The sequence below is a fragment of the Lathyrus oleraceus genome, chromosome 3, assembly GCF_024323335.1.
Source record: "Lathyrus oleraceus cultivar Zhongwan6 chromosome 3, CAAS_Psat_ZW6_1.0, whole genome shotgun sequence".
In the NCBI taxonomy this organism is placed as follows: domain Eukaryota; kingdom Viridiplantae; phylum Streptophyta; class Magnoliopsida; order Fabales; family Fabaceae; genus Lathyrus; species Lathyrus oleraceus.
This window is the reverse complement of record NC_066581.1, coordinates 52,665,076-52,678,297: the sequence shown is the minus strand read 5'-3', so window position 1 is coordinate 52,678,297 and position 13,222 is coordinate 52,665,076. Positions and strand designations below refer to the sequence as shown.

At 38.1% G+C, this 13,222-nt stretch overlaps 2 pseudogenes; both read left to right on the top strand.

The window, feature by feature from the left end:
- The first annotated feature begins 8,275 nt into the window (after positions 1 to 8,275).
- Positions 8,276 to 8,375, top strand: LOC127133746 (uncharacterized; annotated as a pseudogene).
- A 3,128-nt stretch (positions 8,376 to 11,503) lies between these two features.
- LOC127129605 (probable esterase KAI2) lies at positions 11,504 to 12,319 on the top strand (annotated as a pseudogene).
- Positions 12,320 to 13,222: the final 903 nt, after the last annotated feature.

Genomic DNA, 13,222 nt, shown 5'->3' with positions numbered 1-13,222 from the left:
AACCTTTAGATTAAATGATCCGGTAAGGGTCACCTAATTTAATTATCTTAGGTTACTTTGGGGATCATTCACTTATATTCATCGGCTCTCCACGTAGTTTGCTATTAAGATGGTGCTGACTTCTGTATAAACTACTTGGGGTTGCCATAGAACTAAAAGTTCGAGGAATCGGTATGATAGGTACTTATCCTGATCTAACATATTGAGGTTCTCAGAGCGTTGTTATGGTAATGATTTTGTTTTGATTTCACTCAATTTTATAAAGTAGGCGACCTTTATACTTATTGGGTGTGTTAAATTTTTGTTATGGCTCAAGAAAGTTGAGGGAAATAGATAATAGAAACTTTTTCACATTCAGGACTTAACTTAAAAAAAAAAATTTTGTTTTTATAAGGAAATAACAATGAAAAGGGAGAGTACAAACTTGAAACAAAGATGGGAATGGAAAGAATAATTTCCCCCCCATACTTGAACTAAACATAGTCCTCGATGTTTGAAGGGAAAGAAATACAAAATGGACAGGAAAAAGAAAAAATACAACTAAGGCTGCCTTCCACCTCTGGTTCTTGGTCCTGGTGATCTTTGACGTATGTCTAAGCTGTCGAATCTGCTAAACAACTCAGTAAACCGCTGGTCGGTTATGGCATTCCGAGCATCCTGTTGCTGTTGCATTTGACGCATCATCTGCATCATCTCTGTATTCTGTGCCTGCATTCCATCGATAGCATCCATAATGTCATCGTTGGTCGCAGGTCTTCGTCGTCGACGACGTTGGGAGGATGGGCCGGCTGCATTACTGGAAGGGTTGAGCGGGACTGACGGTTGTTCTGGCGGATGATCGCCTTGTTCCATTTCTTCAAACTCATCTGTTTGTTGGTTTGTTTGTGAAGGCTCGGTGGTTTCAGGAGCGCTAAGATCGTAGAGGTGGCGGTTCGGGTTTGTGACATCGGTTAGGGTGGTATTGGGTAGCACAACACTTGGGACTGCTTGGTTGTTCACCATCAGATAATAGCCTCCGCCTACTCTGTTTTTAATCAGGCGGCTGGAGCGACAATAGCCGATATCCATAGACAGGGGTGGAAGGGATTCTAAAGTTTGGAGTTTATCCCCTAGGTTCAGGCCAAGTGCTATGGAGGTTATTAATCCGCCAATTATGAATGGTTGCCGGCCTCTAGTGGGAGCGACGCCTCGCTGTTGGAAGCGCTCGAATTGCTCTTGCTGATAGTTGTCATCTCCGGATCGGAAGATGATATTTCCGAAGTTTTGACTTCCCGCCATTGTGATGGATTTTTGAATGAGTGATTTGGAAAGGAAAAGAAGTGTATATTTGATATGAGAGAGTTGTTTGTGGTGAAAGAAGGAAGTTTGGAGGGTATTTATAGGTAAAATGTGGGAGGTGAAAAGAAAGAGTGGTTGAAAAGTAATTAATTGTGGTAAATGAAAAATGAATGGGGAATGTAAAGAGGTGGGGGGTGTAACGTTCGTCTCCAACGGCTCCCTAACGTTCACATATCTGAGAGGCGTTACGCTCGTCACAAGGCTGTGACGCTCGTAACAGGCACTAAGTGTGCCGCCCGTCACGGGTGGTGTGACGCTCGTCACACCTCCTTTTGGAAAGGCTTAGTAGCGCTTCACAGAATCACTTGGTAGCGTAATTAAATATTTTATTCTGCTTATGAACGTTTTAGTCTGTAGCTTAATTTAGTATGCATGCTTACTTGCTTTGTATAATAATAATAATAAGTAATAACCGTAGAGCATAATAGGCATTGCAAAATAAATTAACTAAACAGCTTCAATAAAAAGGATCATAATGTATTACAGGAAGGGAAAATAATAGAATGAAATAGAAATAAACATGAATTCAAATAACATTAATGAAAAAATCTAGCCTAAAACTAAATAACTTAGAATGAAGAAATAACTAAATTCCATCTATCTTCGGATCTCTGGCCGGAGGAGTAAAAGAGTTAACATGATGCCGTAACATACGTAACTGACTTGCCGTGCTGCTCATGTGTTCTAGGACTGCAAGTCTCAAGCTGTGGAAATCTTCCCTGAGGGCGTTTTGTTCTGACATCAAGGCTTCAATGACGGTTTTAATATCTGTTCCTGGCATATGATGTCGGAGATCAGGCATGGCTGATTCTTCGGTCAGGACAGGCTGAGGAGGAGGATCAATATCATGGTAGCCGGATGGAGTCTGAGGGTCAGATTCAGCAAGAGAGGTATGGTCAATATAGTGCTCATAGTCATCACAAATCTCATAATCCTGGATGGATTCAGTGGATCCAGCAGGAGTTGGGGTTTCATTCAGGTTATAGAGCCAGTTCCTTTGGTTATGAACACTAGTCCTAGGATCGGGCAGGGTGAATAGGCAGAGAACCTGGTTATCAATAACAAGCTCAAACTCATCAGACCCTATGTTTGCTATAAACATAGTGTTGAAGAGGAAAGGTATACTCATAGTGGTAATGCCACAAAAAGGGTTCAGGTCAAGCATAGGCTGACGTAGTCCAATAGCATTACCTATCATAGTTATCAGGCCGCCTATTCTAATGGGTGCTCTCTCATCCTGGATAAGGTGGTCCAAATTAGCTAACATAAAAGTAGCACCGTTTACTGGACGGTTCTGGGAAGCACAAAATATGATGAAGAGTTCATCACGTGAAACTGAAGTACTATTTGGCTTCTTCCCAAATAAAGTGTGGGTCAGGATCTTATGGAAATAGCGAAAAGCCGGGTTATGTATGTTTCCAGAGAGAAACTCATGTTCTTCGGGCTCATCATTTCCAGTCAGCTTACCCCAAAAGTGTTCAAGCTCTCTATATTCAAGAAGTTCTTCCTGGCTTATAGTGAATGTATCAAAGGAGGTAGGAAAACCCAAAAGGTTGGTGAAGTCTCTAGTATTAAATTGGTACTCCATATTGAACATTCTGAACTGGATAAAACCTCTGGTAATTCCTTTTCCATGGCTAGGTAGATAGATTAATGAACTAAGGAATTCTAGTGTGAGCCTCCGGTAGGTGGTGAAAGGTCTCAGGATAGGGGAGGTCTCCCATCCTATCTGATTCAGCAAAAACAGGACACTCTGTCTCAGTCCAAGGGCAGTCATAGCCCAATCATCAGCATATAAACTAGGTAGCATCTCCCTAGTGGCTAGTTCTTCAAACCTTCGTTTCTGAGCCATTCCTCTGAACTTGATACCCATACGGTCAGAATGTCCCATCTGGTTAGTGTTAACTAGAGAAAAGAAAACATGAGTTTAAGTCAGGATTTGGCCAAATGCCGAAAGAAGAATAGAATTATTATTATATATATAGATATATTTTTTTTTCTTTTTGAATAAATCAATAATGAATACTAAATAGAAATTAAAAGAATAATTAAGAGAAAAATAGAGGAATGATAATAATAATAAAATAATAAAATAACAGATTAATTTGTGGGTTGTCTCCCACTAAGCGCTTTGTTTAAATGTCGCAAGCTCGACAAAGAAACTGTTAAATATAGTCTATGAGTCCTGGGGGCGTTTCGTCTAAGTGTAGAATTTGCGAATCCTCGTTGGTTTCCGCATAGTGATAATGTTTCAGACGTTGCCCGTTTACGGTGAACGGTTCTGTAGATTGTCCTTTAATTTCTACCGCTCCACTGGGAAAGATTTTAGTGATATGGAAAGGTCCTGACCATCTGGATCGTAGTTTTCCCGGGAATAATTTTAGTCTGGAGTTAAATAAGAGTACTGCGTCGCCTTGCTTGAAGATTTTCCTTGATATACGCTTATCATGCCATTGTTTTGTTCTTTCTTTATAGATTTTGGCATTTTCATAGGCGTCTCTTCTGAGTTCCTCTAGTTCGTTTATGTCAAGGATTCTCTTTTCACCGGCGGTTTTATAATTCAAATTTAAATTTCTAATAGCCCAATAGGCTTTGTGTTCTAATTCTACCGGGAGGTGACAGGATTTTCCATAAATGAGCTTAAATGGGGTCGTCCCTATGGGAGTTTTATAAGCAGTTCGGTATGCCCATAAAGCTTCTGGTAATTTCAATGACCAATCTTTCCTTGAAGTGGCGACCGTTTTTTCTAATATTTGCTTGATTTCTCTGTTAGATACTTCCACTTGTCCACTGGTTTGAGGGTGGTAAGGTGTTGCTATCCTATGTCTCACTCCATATTTAAGTAGTAGTTTTTCGAGTATCTTGGATATAAAGTGCGATCCACCATCACTGACTACTATCCTTGGGATGCCAAATCTCGGAAATATTATATTTTTAAAGAGTCTAGTTACTACTCGGGTGTCATTAGTTGGAGAAGCTATAGCTTCGATCCACTTTGATACGTAGTCAACCGCCACGAGTATGTACTTGTTACCGAAGGAGGATGGAAACGGTCCCATGAAGTCTATTCCCCACACGTCAAAAATCTCTACTTCCAAAATACCTTTTTGTGGCATCTCGTCACGTCTAGATATGTTTCCCGTGCGTTGACATCTGTCACACTCCTTAATAGCCGCATGTACGTCCTTCCATATAGTTGGCCAATAAAAGCCAGCTTGTAGGATTTTAGAACAGGTCTTGGATGTACTTGTGTGTCCACCATAAGGCGCGGAGTGACAGTGTTGGATTATATTTTCTACCTCTTCTTCGGGTACACATCGACGGAAAATACCATCGGGACCTCTTTTGAAAAGTAAGGGATCATCCCAGTAATAGTGTTTTATGTCATGGAAGAATCTTTTCTTCTGCTGGTAAGATAAAGTAGGTGGAACTATTCCGGCAGCTAAATAATTGACTAGATCAGCGTACCATGGTATGGCAGATATAGCTAAGGTGGTTTCTACTTGCATGTCGGAGTTGTTCTCTTCCAAAGTAGCTATGAGTTTGTCATACGAGAAATCATCATTAATGGATGTTCTTTCTGGTTCAAGGTTCTCAAGTCTAGAGAGGTGGTCTGCTACTACGTTCTCAGTTCCTTTCTTGTCCTTGATTTCTAAGTCGAATTCTTGTAGTAACAAGATCCATCTTAGGAGTCTAGGTTTAGCATCCTTTTTGTTAGAAGGTACCTGATAGCAGCGTGATCAGTGTAAACTATTATTTTGGCTCCTACCAAGTAAGAACGAAATTTATCTAGCGCAAATACTACTGCTAGGAGTTCTTTCTCGGTTGTGGCATAATTCATCTGTGCTTCATCCAGGGTTCTGCTAGCGTAATATATAACATGAAGCTTTTTATCCTTTCTTTGTCCTAAAACAGCACCTACAGCATAATCACTGGCATCGCACATTATTTCGAATGGTTCATTCCAGTCCGGTGTCTGCATAATGGGTGCGGAGATCAATGCTTGTTTAAGAGTTTGAAATGCTTTTAAACAGTTATCGTCGAATATGAATTCAGCATCTTTCATTAATAGTCCGGTTAAAGGTTTAGTTATCTTAGAGAAGTCTTTGATGAATCGTCGGTAGAAACCGGCGTGTCCTAAAAAGCTTCGTACTTCTCTCACGGTTCTTGGGGGTTGAAGATTTTCGATTACCTCTATTTTGGCTTTGTCTACTTCAATTCCTCTGTTCGAGATGATGTGTCCTAAAACAATTCCTTCTTGTACCATAAAGTGGCACTTTTCCCAATTAAGTACTAAGTTTACTTTTACACATCGTTCAAGAACTCTTTCCAGGTTTTCAAGGCATTCTTCGAAACTTTGTCCGTATACAGAAAAGTCATCCATGAATACTTCCATGATGTTTTCGAGAAAGTCGGCGAAAATTGCCATCATGCATCTTTGAAAAGTTGCAGGGGCATTACACAGACCAAACGGCATTCGTCTATACGCGAAGGTACCAAAAGGGCATGTGAATGTTGTCTTTTCTTGGTCATCAGGGTGAATTGGTATTTGAAAGAAGCCTGAATAACCGTCCAAATAACAGAAATGTGAATGTTTAGCTAGTCGTTCTAACATTTGGTCAATGAATGGTAAAGGGAAATGATCTTTTCGGGTTGCTTTGTTTAGTTTCCTATAATCAATGCACATTCTCCATCCCGATTCGATTCGTTTAGTTATAGTTTCTCCTTTTTCGTTTTCAATAACGGTTATGCCTCCTTTCTTTGGTACAACGTGTACGGGACTGACCCATTTGCTATCAGATATAGGATATATAATACCTGCTTCTAATAACTTGGTTATTTCTTTCTTTACTACCTCACTTAGGATCGGATTTAGTCTTCTCTGGTGTTCCCTAGAGGTTTTACCGTCTTCTTCTAACATGATGCGATGCATACAAATAGAAGGGCTTATTCCTTTAAGATCGGTTATGTGGTATCCTAGTGCGGTTGGATATTTTCTTAAGATATGTAGGAGTTTTTCTGTTTCGAGTCTTCCTAGATCTGCATTGACTATCACAGGTCGTTCAAGTTCTAAGTCTAGGAATTCATATCTCAGATTTTGGGAAGTGTTTTCAAATCAGGGGTTGGTTTGTTAAGACACTGCGTAGGATCTGGTGTTATTGCTAAGCATTGTTTAGATTTGTCTTCTAAAAGATAGTCTGATGATTTGTCTTCTAAAAGATAGTCTGATGATTTGTCTTCTCCTGACTCTGCTTCTTTTATGCATTCATCGATGATATCCATGAAGTAACATGTATCTTCTATTGCAGGTGCTTTCAAGAATTTGGAAAGAATGAATTCAATTTTCTCTTCACCTACTTCGAAGGTGAGTCTTCCTCGTTTTACGTCTATGATTGCACCGGCAGTTGCTAAGAATGGTCTTCCTAGTATAATAGGTGTAGTATCATCTTCTCTAATATCCATAATTGTGAAGTCAGTGGGGATGTAAAACTGACCTATGCGTACGGGAACGTTCTCAAGGATTCCTACAGGATATTTGATGGAACGATCTGCTAGTTGTACAGACATCTTGGTCGGTCTTAATTCTCCCATTTCCAGTCTCTTACATATGGATAAAGGCATAACGCTAATTCCGGCTCCTAAATCGCATAAGGCTTTGTCGATGACAAATTTTCCTATGTGACAGGGTATAGAGAAGCTACCTGGATCCTTGAGTTTAGGGGGCATGTTTTGGATTATAGCGCTACATTCGGCAGGGAGTGTAACGGTTTCACTATCCTCAAGTTTCCTTTTATTAGAAAGAATTTCTTTTAAGAATTTAGCATATGAGGGCATCTGCGTAATAGCTTCGGTAAATGGAATTGTAACGTTTAATTGCTTAAGGAGATCAACAAATTTTCTAAATTGACCTACATCTTTGGTTTTAACAAGCCTTTGAGGGTAAGGTATAGGTGGTTTGTAAGGTGGTGGAGGTACATAAGGTTCCTTCTTTTCTAGGGTATCCTTATTACTCTCTTCCTTTTCCTTAGGTTCACTTTCCTCAGTAGATTTCTTAGGGCTTTGGTTTTCTATCCTTGGATCAGACGGTCCTTCCACTTCCGTTCCACTTCTTAATATAATTGCATGAGCTTGGCTTCTCGGATTAGGTTGGGGCTGTCCAGGGAATGTACCAGTTGGTGCAGCAGTAGGTGCTTGTTGTTGAGCTACTTGAGATATTTGGGTTTCTAACATTTTGTTATGGGTAGCCAAGGCATCTACTTTGCTTGCTAGTTGTTTAAGTTGTTCGCCAGTGTGTATGTTCTGGTTTAAGAAATCTTTATTGGTTTGTTGTTGGGAAGCTATAAAGTTTTCCATCATGATTTCCAAGTTGGATTTTCTAGGGGTATTATTGTTAGGATTTGGTTTCTGGTACCCCGGAGGTATAGATGGGGTTTGATTCGGAGACTGTCCAGGTGCGTATAAAGCATTATTACTCTTATATGAAAAGTTTGGATGATTCTTCCAATTTGGGTTATAGGTATTCGAATAGGGGCTTCCTTGAGCATAGTTTACTTGCTCTGTTTGGATTCCAGTCAAGAGTTGACATTCCGCAGGAGTGTGGCCTTGGATTCCACAGACCTCGCAATTCTGAGCTATAGCAACCACGGCGGTTGGTGGTGATACATTTAAACTTTCAATCTTCTGGACCAAAGCATCCACTTTTGCATTGACGTGATCAAGGTTACTTATCTCGTACATGCCAGTTTTCGGTTGAGGTTTTTCCACTGTTGTTCGTTCGGTTCCCCACTGATAGTGGTTTTGGGCCATGCTCTCGATAAGCTGGTAAGCATCAGCATAAGGTTTGTTCATTAATGCACCACCTGCAGCGGCGTCTATTGTTAACCTTGTATTGTATAAGAGACCATTATAAAATGTGTGAATTACTAACCAGTCTTCCAAACCATGGTGTGGGCAAAGTCTCATCATGTCTTTGTATCTTTCCCATGCTTCGAAAAGAGACTCGTTGTCTTTCTGTTTAAATCCGTTTATCTGGGCTCTTAACATAGCTGTTTTGCTTGGCGGAAAATATCGGGCAAGGAAAACTTTCTTCAACTCGTTCCATGTGGTGACTGAGTTGGAAGGTAGAGATTGAAGCCATCTTCTAGCGCTATCTCTTAATGAGAAAGGAAAAAGACGAAGTCGAATTGCCTCTGAAGTGACACCATTAGCTTTAACAGTATCAGCATATTGAACAAATACGGATAAATGAAGGTTTGGATCTTCGGTAAGATTTCCAGAGAATTGGTTCTGTTGCACAGCCTGCAGCAGTGAAGGTTTAAGTTCAAAGTTGTTTGCTTCGATTGCGGGCGGAGCAATACTTGAATGCGGTTCATCTTGCGATGGAGCGGCGTAATCTCTAAGAGCACGAGCTGGTTCTGCCATCTCGGTTAAAGAAGGAAAAATGTTTTTGATATCAGGAAGGTTTATAGGAGGGAGATTGTTTTCAGCACGATATTCCCGAATTCGTCGTAAGACTCGGAGATATAGTTCGATATCGTTGATTCGTAAATAGAGCGGTTCGCCTTGAGAGCGAGTGCGTGGCATACAAATCAACAGAAAGAAAGAATAGAAAGAAAAAGAAACCTTAGTCTCTACAGCGTAACGGAAGAGTTACGATATCGATTGAATAAAAGTCCCCGGCAACGGCGCCAAAAACTTGATCGCTCGACTGTGCGAGTCGAGAATGGGATACAAACTGCAAGTGCACAGTTCTATCGCGTAGTTTTAAAAGATATCGATCCCACAGGGACTTATGAATCGATGTACCGTTATCTAAGGTTACTACGTAAATCTAAGGTGAAAATGTTTGATTGTTTGGGAAAAGGGAGCTAAGAGCTAAACTAATATCTAGATTAAATATTAATAAAACGGATATCGGTATGTGGTTCGTCAAAACTAGGGAATCAATTCCTTGTCGGTCTCTCGGTTTTAAAATAAATCGTTTCGACTAACTTTATTGGTTAAAGTTTTATCTCAAACTCTCGCTCTGTTGAAGAAACCATGATCTTATGTTAATGTTGCTGTCACTTATAATTAAGTCAAAAATCATATTTTGAAAACAATAAAGTTGCAGAAACTCTTTTTAAGAAAATACTGACCGTTTTAAACACCCTTATCTCAAACTTTCGCTCTGTTGACTTAGGTTATACAATTAAATCTAAATGCTTAACTCTCGTCCTCACATTCAACCTTTAAAAATACTTTTTGGAAAAAGGTCAGAATTTAATTAATTCTAAAACTTGCTCTCGCCCTGAGATAGATTTAATGACTAACTTACACTGTCCAGTTAAAACCTCAAACTCTCGCTCTGTTGGTTTCAACTTCTTTATGTCTTTTACCTTTGTAAAAAATCTTGTTATTAAACCTGTAAGTTAAGACCGTAAAAAGATTGATTCTAATTTTAAGTTTGAATAGACCGACTTAGTTTTGATCCCTCTTTCTGCTTACTTTACATACCGATACCTAGGCAAATTAGCCAGACATGCTTACTAAATAATAATTAATATCATGCATACACAGACTCATTTCAGGCAGGCAATGCAAATAAAACATAGAATAAAGCATAAAAATTAAATAACAATTAAAGAACCTGAATGCGTAATACAATGGTCTTGAACACTCCACCACAAGCCGGTAGGATTTGTTCTTCGATTCTTCAATTAAACAGTAAATTAAATCAAGGAAATAAAAAAAACTCGAATATAACGTAAGGTTAAATCCGGTATAAAGTTGCCCAGTAGTTTCCGGTGTAGAAACTACTACGCGAAAAATATCTAAAAGCTAAGAACGGGGGAAAATAAATTGCAAGGGAAAAAGAAAACAAAGCTTGCAAAATAAAATAAATAAAATGGACGATGCTGGAAAGGAAGAAAAATAAGCAAAGGCGTGAAAAAAATAAATTTGGCAGAGCTTCCGCAAAACTGAGCGTGCAAAAACTGTGTAACTTTTGGTTTGTGAGACGGCTATTTATAATGGCCTTGGTAGCAGCATTCCGTTCTCTCTCCTTCTTCAGCGTGGCTATATCCACGGCGTGCATATAGGAGACCAATTCCTTAACGTTATTCTTCAAGTCCTTCTGAGGGCGATACTTGCGCCACAAAGGTAGTGGGGTTGCGTGACGCTCGTCACGCTATGTGTGACGTCCGTCACAAGGCTCCTTCGCGTGACGCTCGTCACGCGTCCTGTGACGTCCGTCACAGGCACAGCATTGGTGACTTGTGCGCTTTGGGCTGGGCTTTGGCCTTTGGTTCCTTTTCTCTCCTTTTTGTTGCTTTTTACACCTCCTTTTCTTCCCTTTTTCACTTTTGCTTCAAAATGGGTACCTGATATAAATAGAAGAGAAATACTGCATAATATCTGATAAAATGGGATAAATTAGTGTAAATGATAAAATAATTTAATTGAATTAAGTCTTAAAAAGCGATATAATTTCGTGTTATCACGCATTCGCATTTTTCTCAAGTTAAATTCCTTTTCATTTTAATAATAATTTTTTTGTTCATTTATTTTGTTTTTCTTCAAAAATCCAAAAAAAAACAATTTAAATAAAAAAAACCAAAAATATTATATTTCTTTTAAAATCTTAATAAATAAAAGTCCAAAAAATATTATATTTTTAGTCATCTTTAATTAGAAATCAATCACATTAATTTTTTATAATTTCCATTTAGTTCTATCATTCTTCTTCTTTAAATGCTAAACCTATTTTGTTTTCACTCTCAATTGTTTTTCTTATTATTTTCATGAAAAACTATTTTGTATAATTAAACCAGTTTATAAAAGGAAATTGGTTATGAACTGGTTTGAAACTGAATTAGAATTGTTTAAATTAAATGGTTTAGTTCATTAACCATTTAAGTAGATCATTTTTTATGGTGCAATGCAATTCAGATTATTAATATAGTTTGGTTAACCATATTATTGCACACCCCTACTCTTAGCAATCTAATCATAACTGAAAAAGAAGGAACTTTGTGGGCATCAAAAGCGAAACACAACAACCTCCAAAACACACAACAAAAGCTAACAAGGTCGGTCAAAACAACTCCCCGAAATCAAACAAGCTGTAAAAAAAATCCTAAAGAAAAAACACGTTGAGGCACGTAAACACCATACAATGAGAAAAATGGGGATAATGAAAGCACACAACGTGAACGTTTTAGGAAGAAGGAATAGGTTTATTGTTCTAGCTAATGGTTTTAGTACAAACCAATCTATGTGGAAATACTTTGTACCTCATCTTGTCGATGATTTTCGTGTTGTTCTGTATGATAACATGTGTGCTGGTACTACAAACCCTGACTACTTTGGTTTTCAGTGTCATTCAATCTTAGAAGGACATGCTTATGATTTACTCATAATTCTAGAAGAGCTTCGAGTTGATTCTTGCATATTTATTAGTCACTCATTTTTAGCAATGATTGGTGCTATAACTTCTATTTCTCGACCTGATCTCTTCCTTAATATGATCATGGTTTCTAGTTCAACTAGATACTTGAGCAATTTGAATTAATTTGGAGGATTTGAGCAAGAAGATCTGAACTAATTATTCACCATTATGTCAAAAAATTACCAAGAATGGTGTTTTGGGCTTTCTCCTTTGGTTGTAGGTGGGGACATGGATTCTGTGGCAGTATAAGATTTTAGTCTAATGTTGTTTAATATGAGACCAGGCATAACATTAATAGTGTCGAGAACAATTTTTCAGAATGACATGAGACAACAGTTGAAGCTTGTTACTGTTCCTTGTCATATTATACAAGTTGAGAAAGATATGGCATTTCTAGTGATGGTTTCGGAGTTTCCACACCAACAATTGGGTGGTGAATCAATTGTTGAGGTTATGGCGACAGATGGTCATTTGACACTGTTAAGCTTTCCGAATACTGTTATTTCGGTATGGTTTAAACATATTCAACTTGATATTGCACCCGTAAGGTAAATACTTGTTAGTCTATTATGTCATTTTTTAAACTAATATAGTTGTTGAAATTTGAGCTCGCTAGATCTGTACCCTAACCTTTCTACAAAGGCCTTCGATCTCTTAACCAAGTAGGTGAATTTGAAGTTAGGTCATAGTTTTGTGTGACTATATAGTCATCTTAAAGTTATTTTGATTCTGGGCATGAAATTTGGTTGCATGTACATGGTTGTCATACCCTAAATTTTGCCCTAATTTTTTTGGAATTTCATTAAGACATTTGCATCAAATTGCATGGCATTCTTAGACAGACAGTTTTGTTTTTCTACGCTCAAAATAGCAGTGCAGCTTTACAGATAGAGCGACTGATTCATTTTTTTATCGCGTGTAAAATATGAGAATAATGTTTTCAGGTTTGGGCTTGCAACTGTATAATTTACTGAACTACATTACACATAGGTTAGTTTGATACGCTCATTTAGTTTTTTTTTTTGCATTCACGTGCGTTCTTATTTTATTCAATTTGAGCCTTTTCATCCATGTATTTTTAACTGCGATAAATGATCGACGACTGTATGTTTTACTGAACTACTTTACGCATAGATTTGTTTGGTGCACTCATTTAATTTTTTTTACATGCGCGTGCGTTCCAATTTATTCAGTTTGAGCCTTTTCATTAGAGTATTTTTAATTGTAATATGTGATCTGTGACTATATGATTTTCTGAATGATACTACACATATGTTAGTTTAGTGTGCACATTTAAATTATATCGCATTCCTGCGAGTTTGCGTTTCATTCAGTTCAAATCTTTTTAATCCTAGTCTTTTAGTTGCAATATTGACTTGCATCTATTTTTTTTTATTAAACGCTATTGCGCGTAGATGATTTTGACATGCTTGTTTATTTTTATTTTTATTTTGC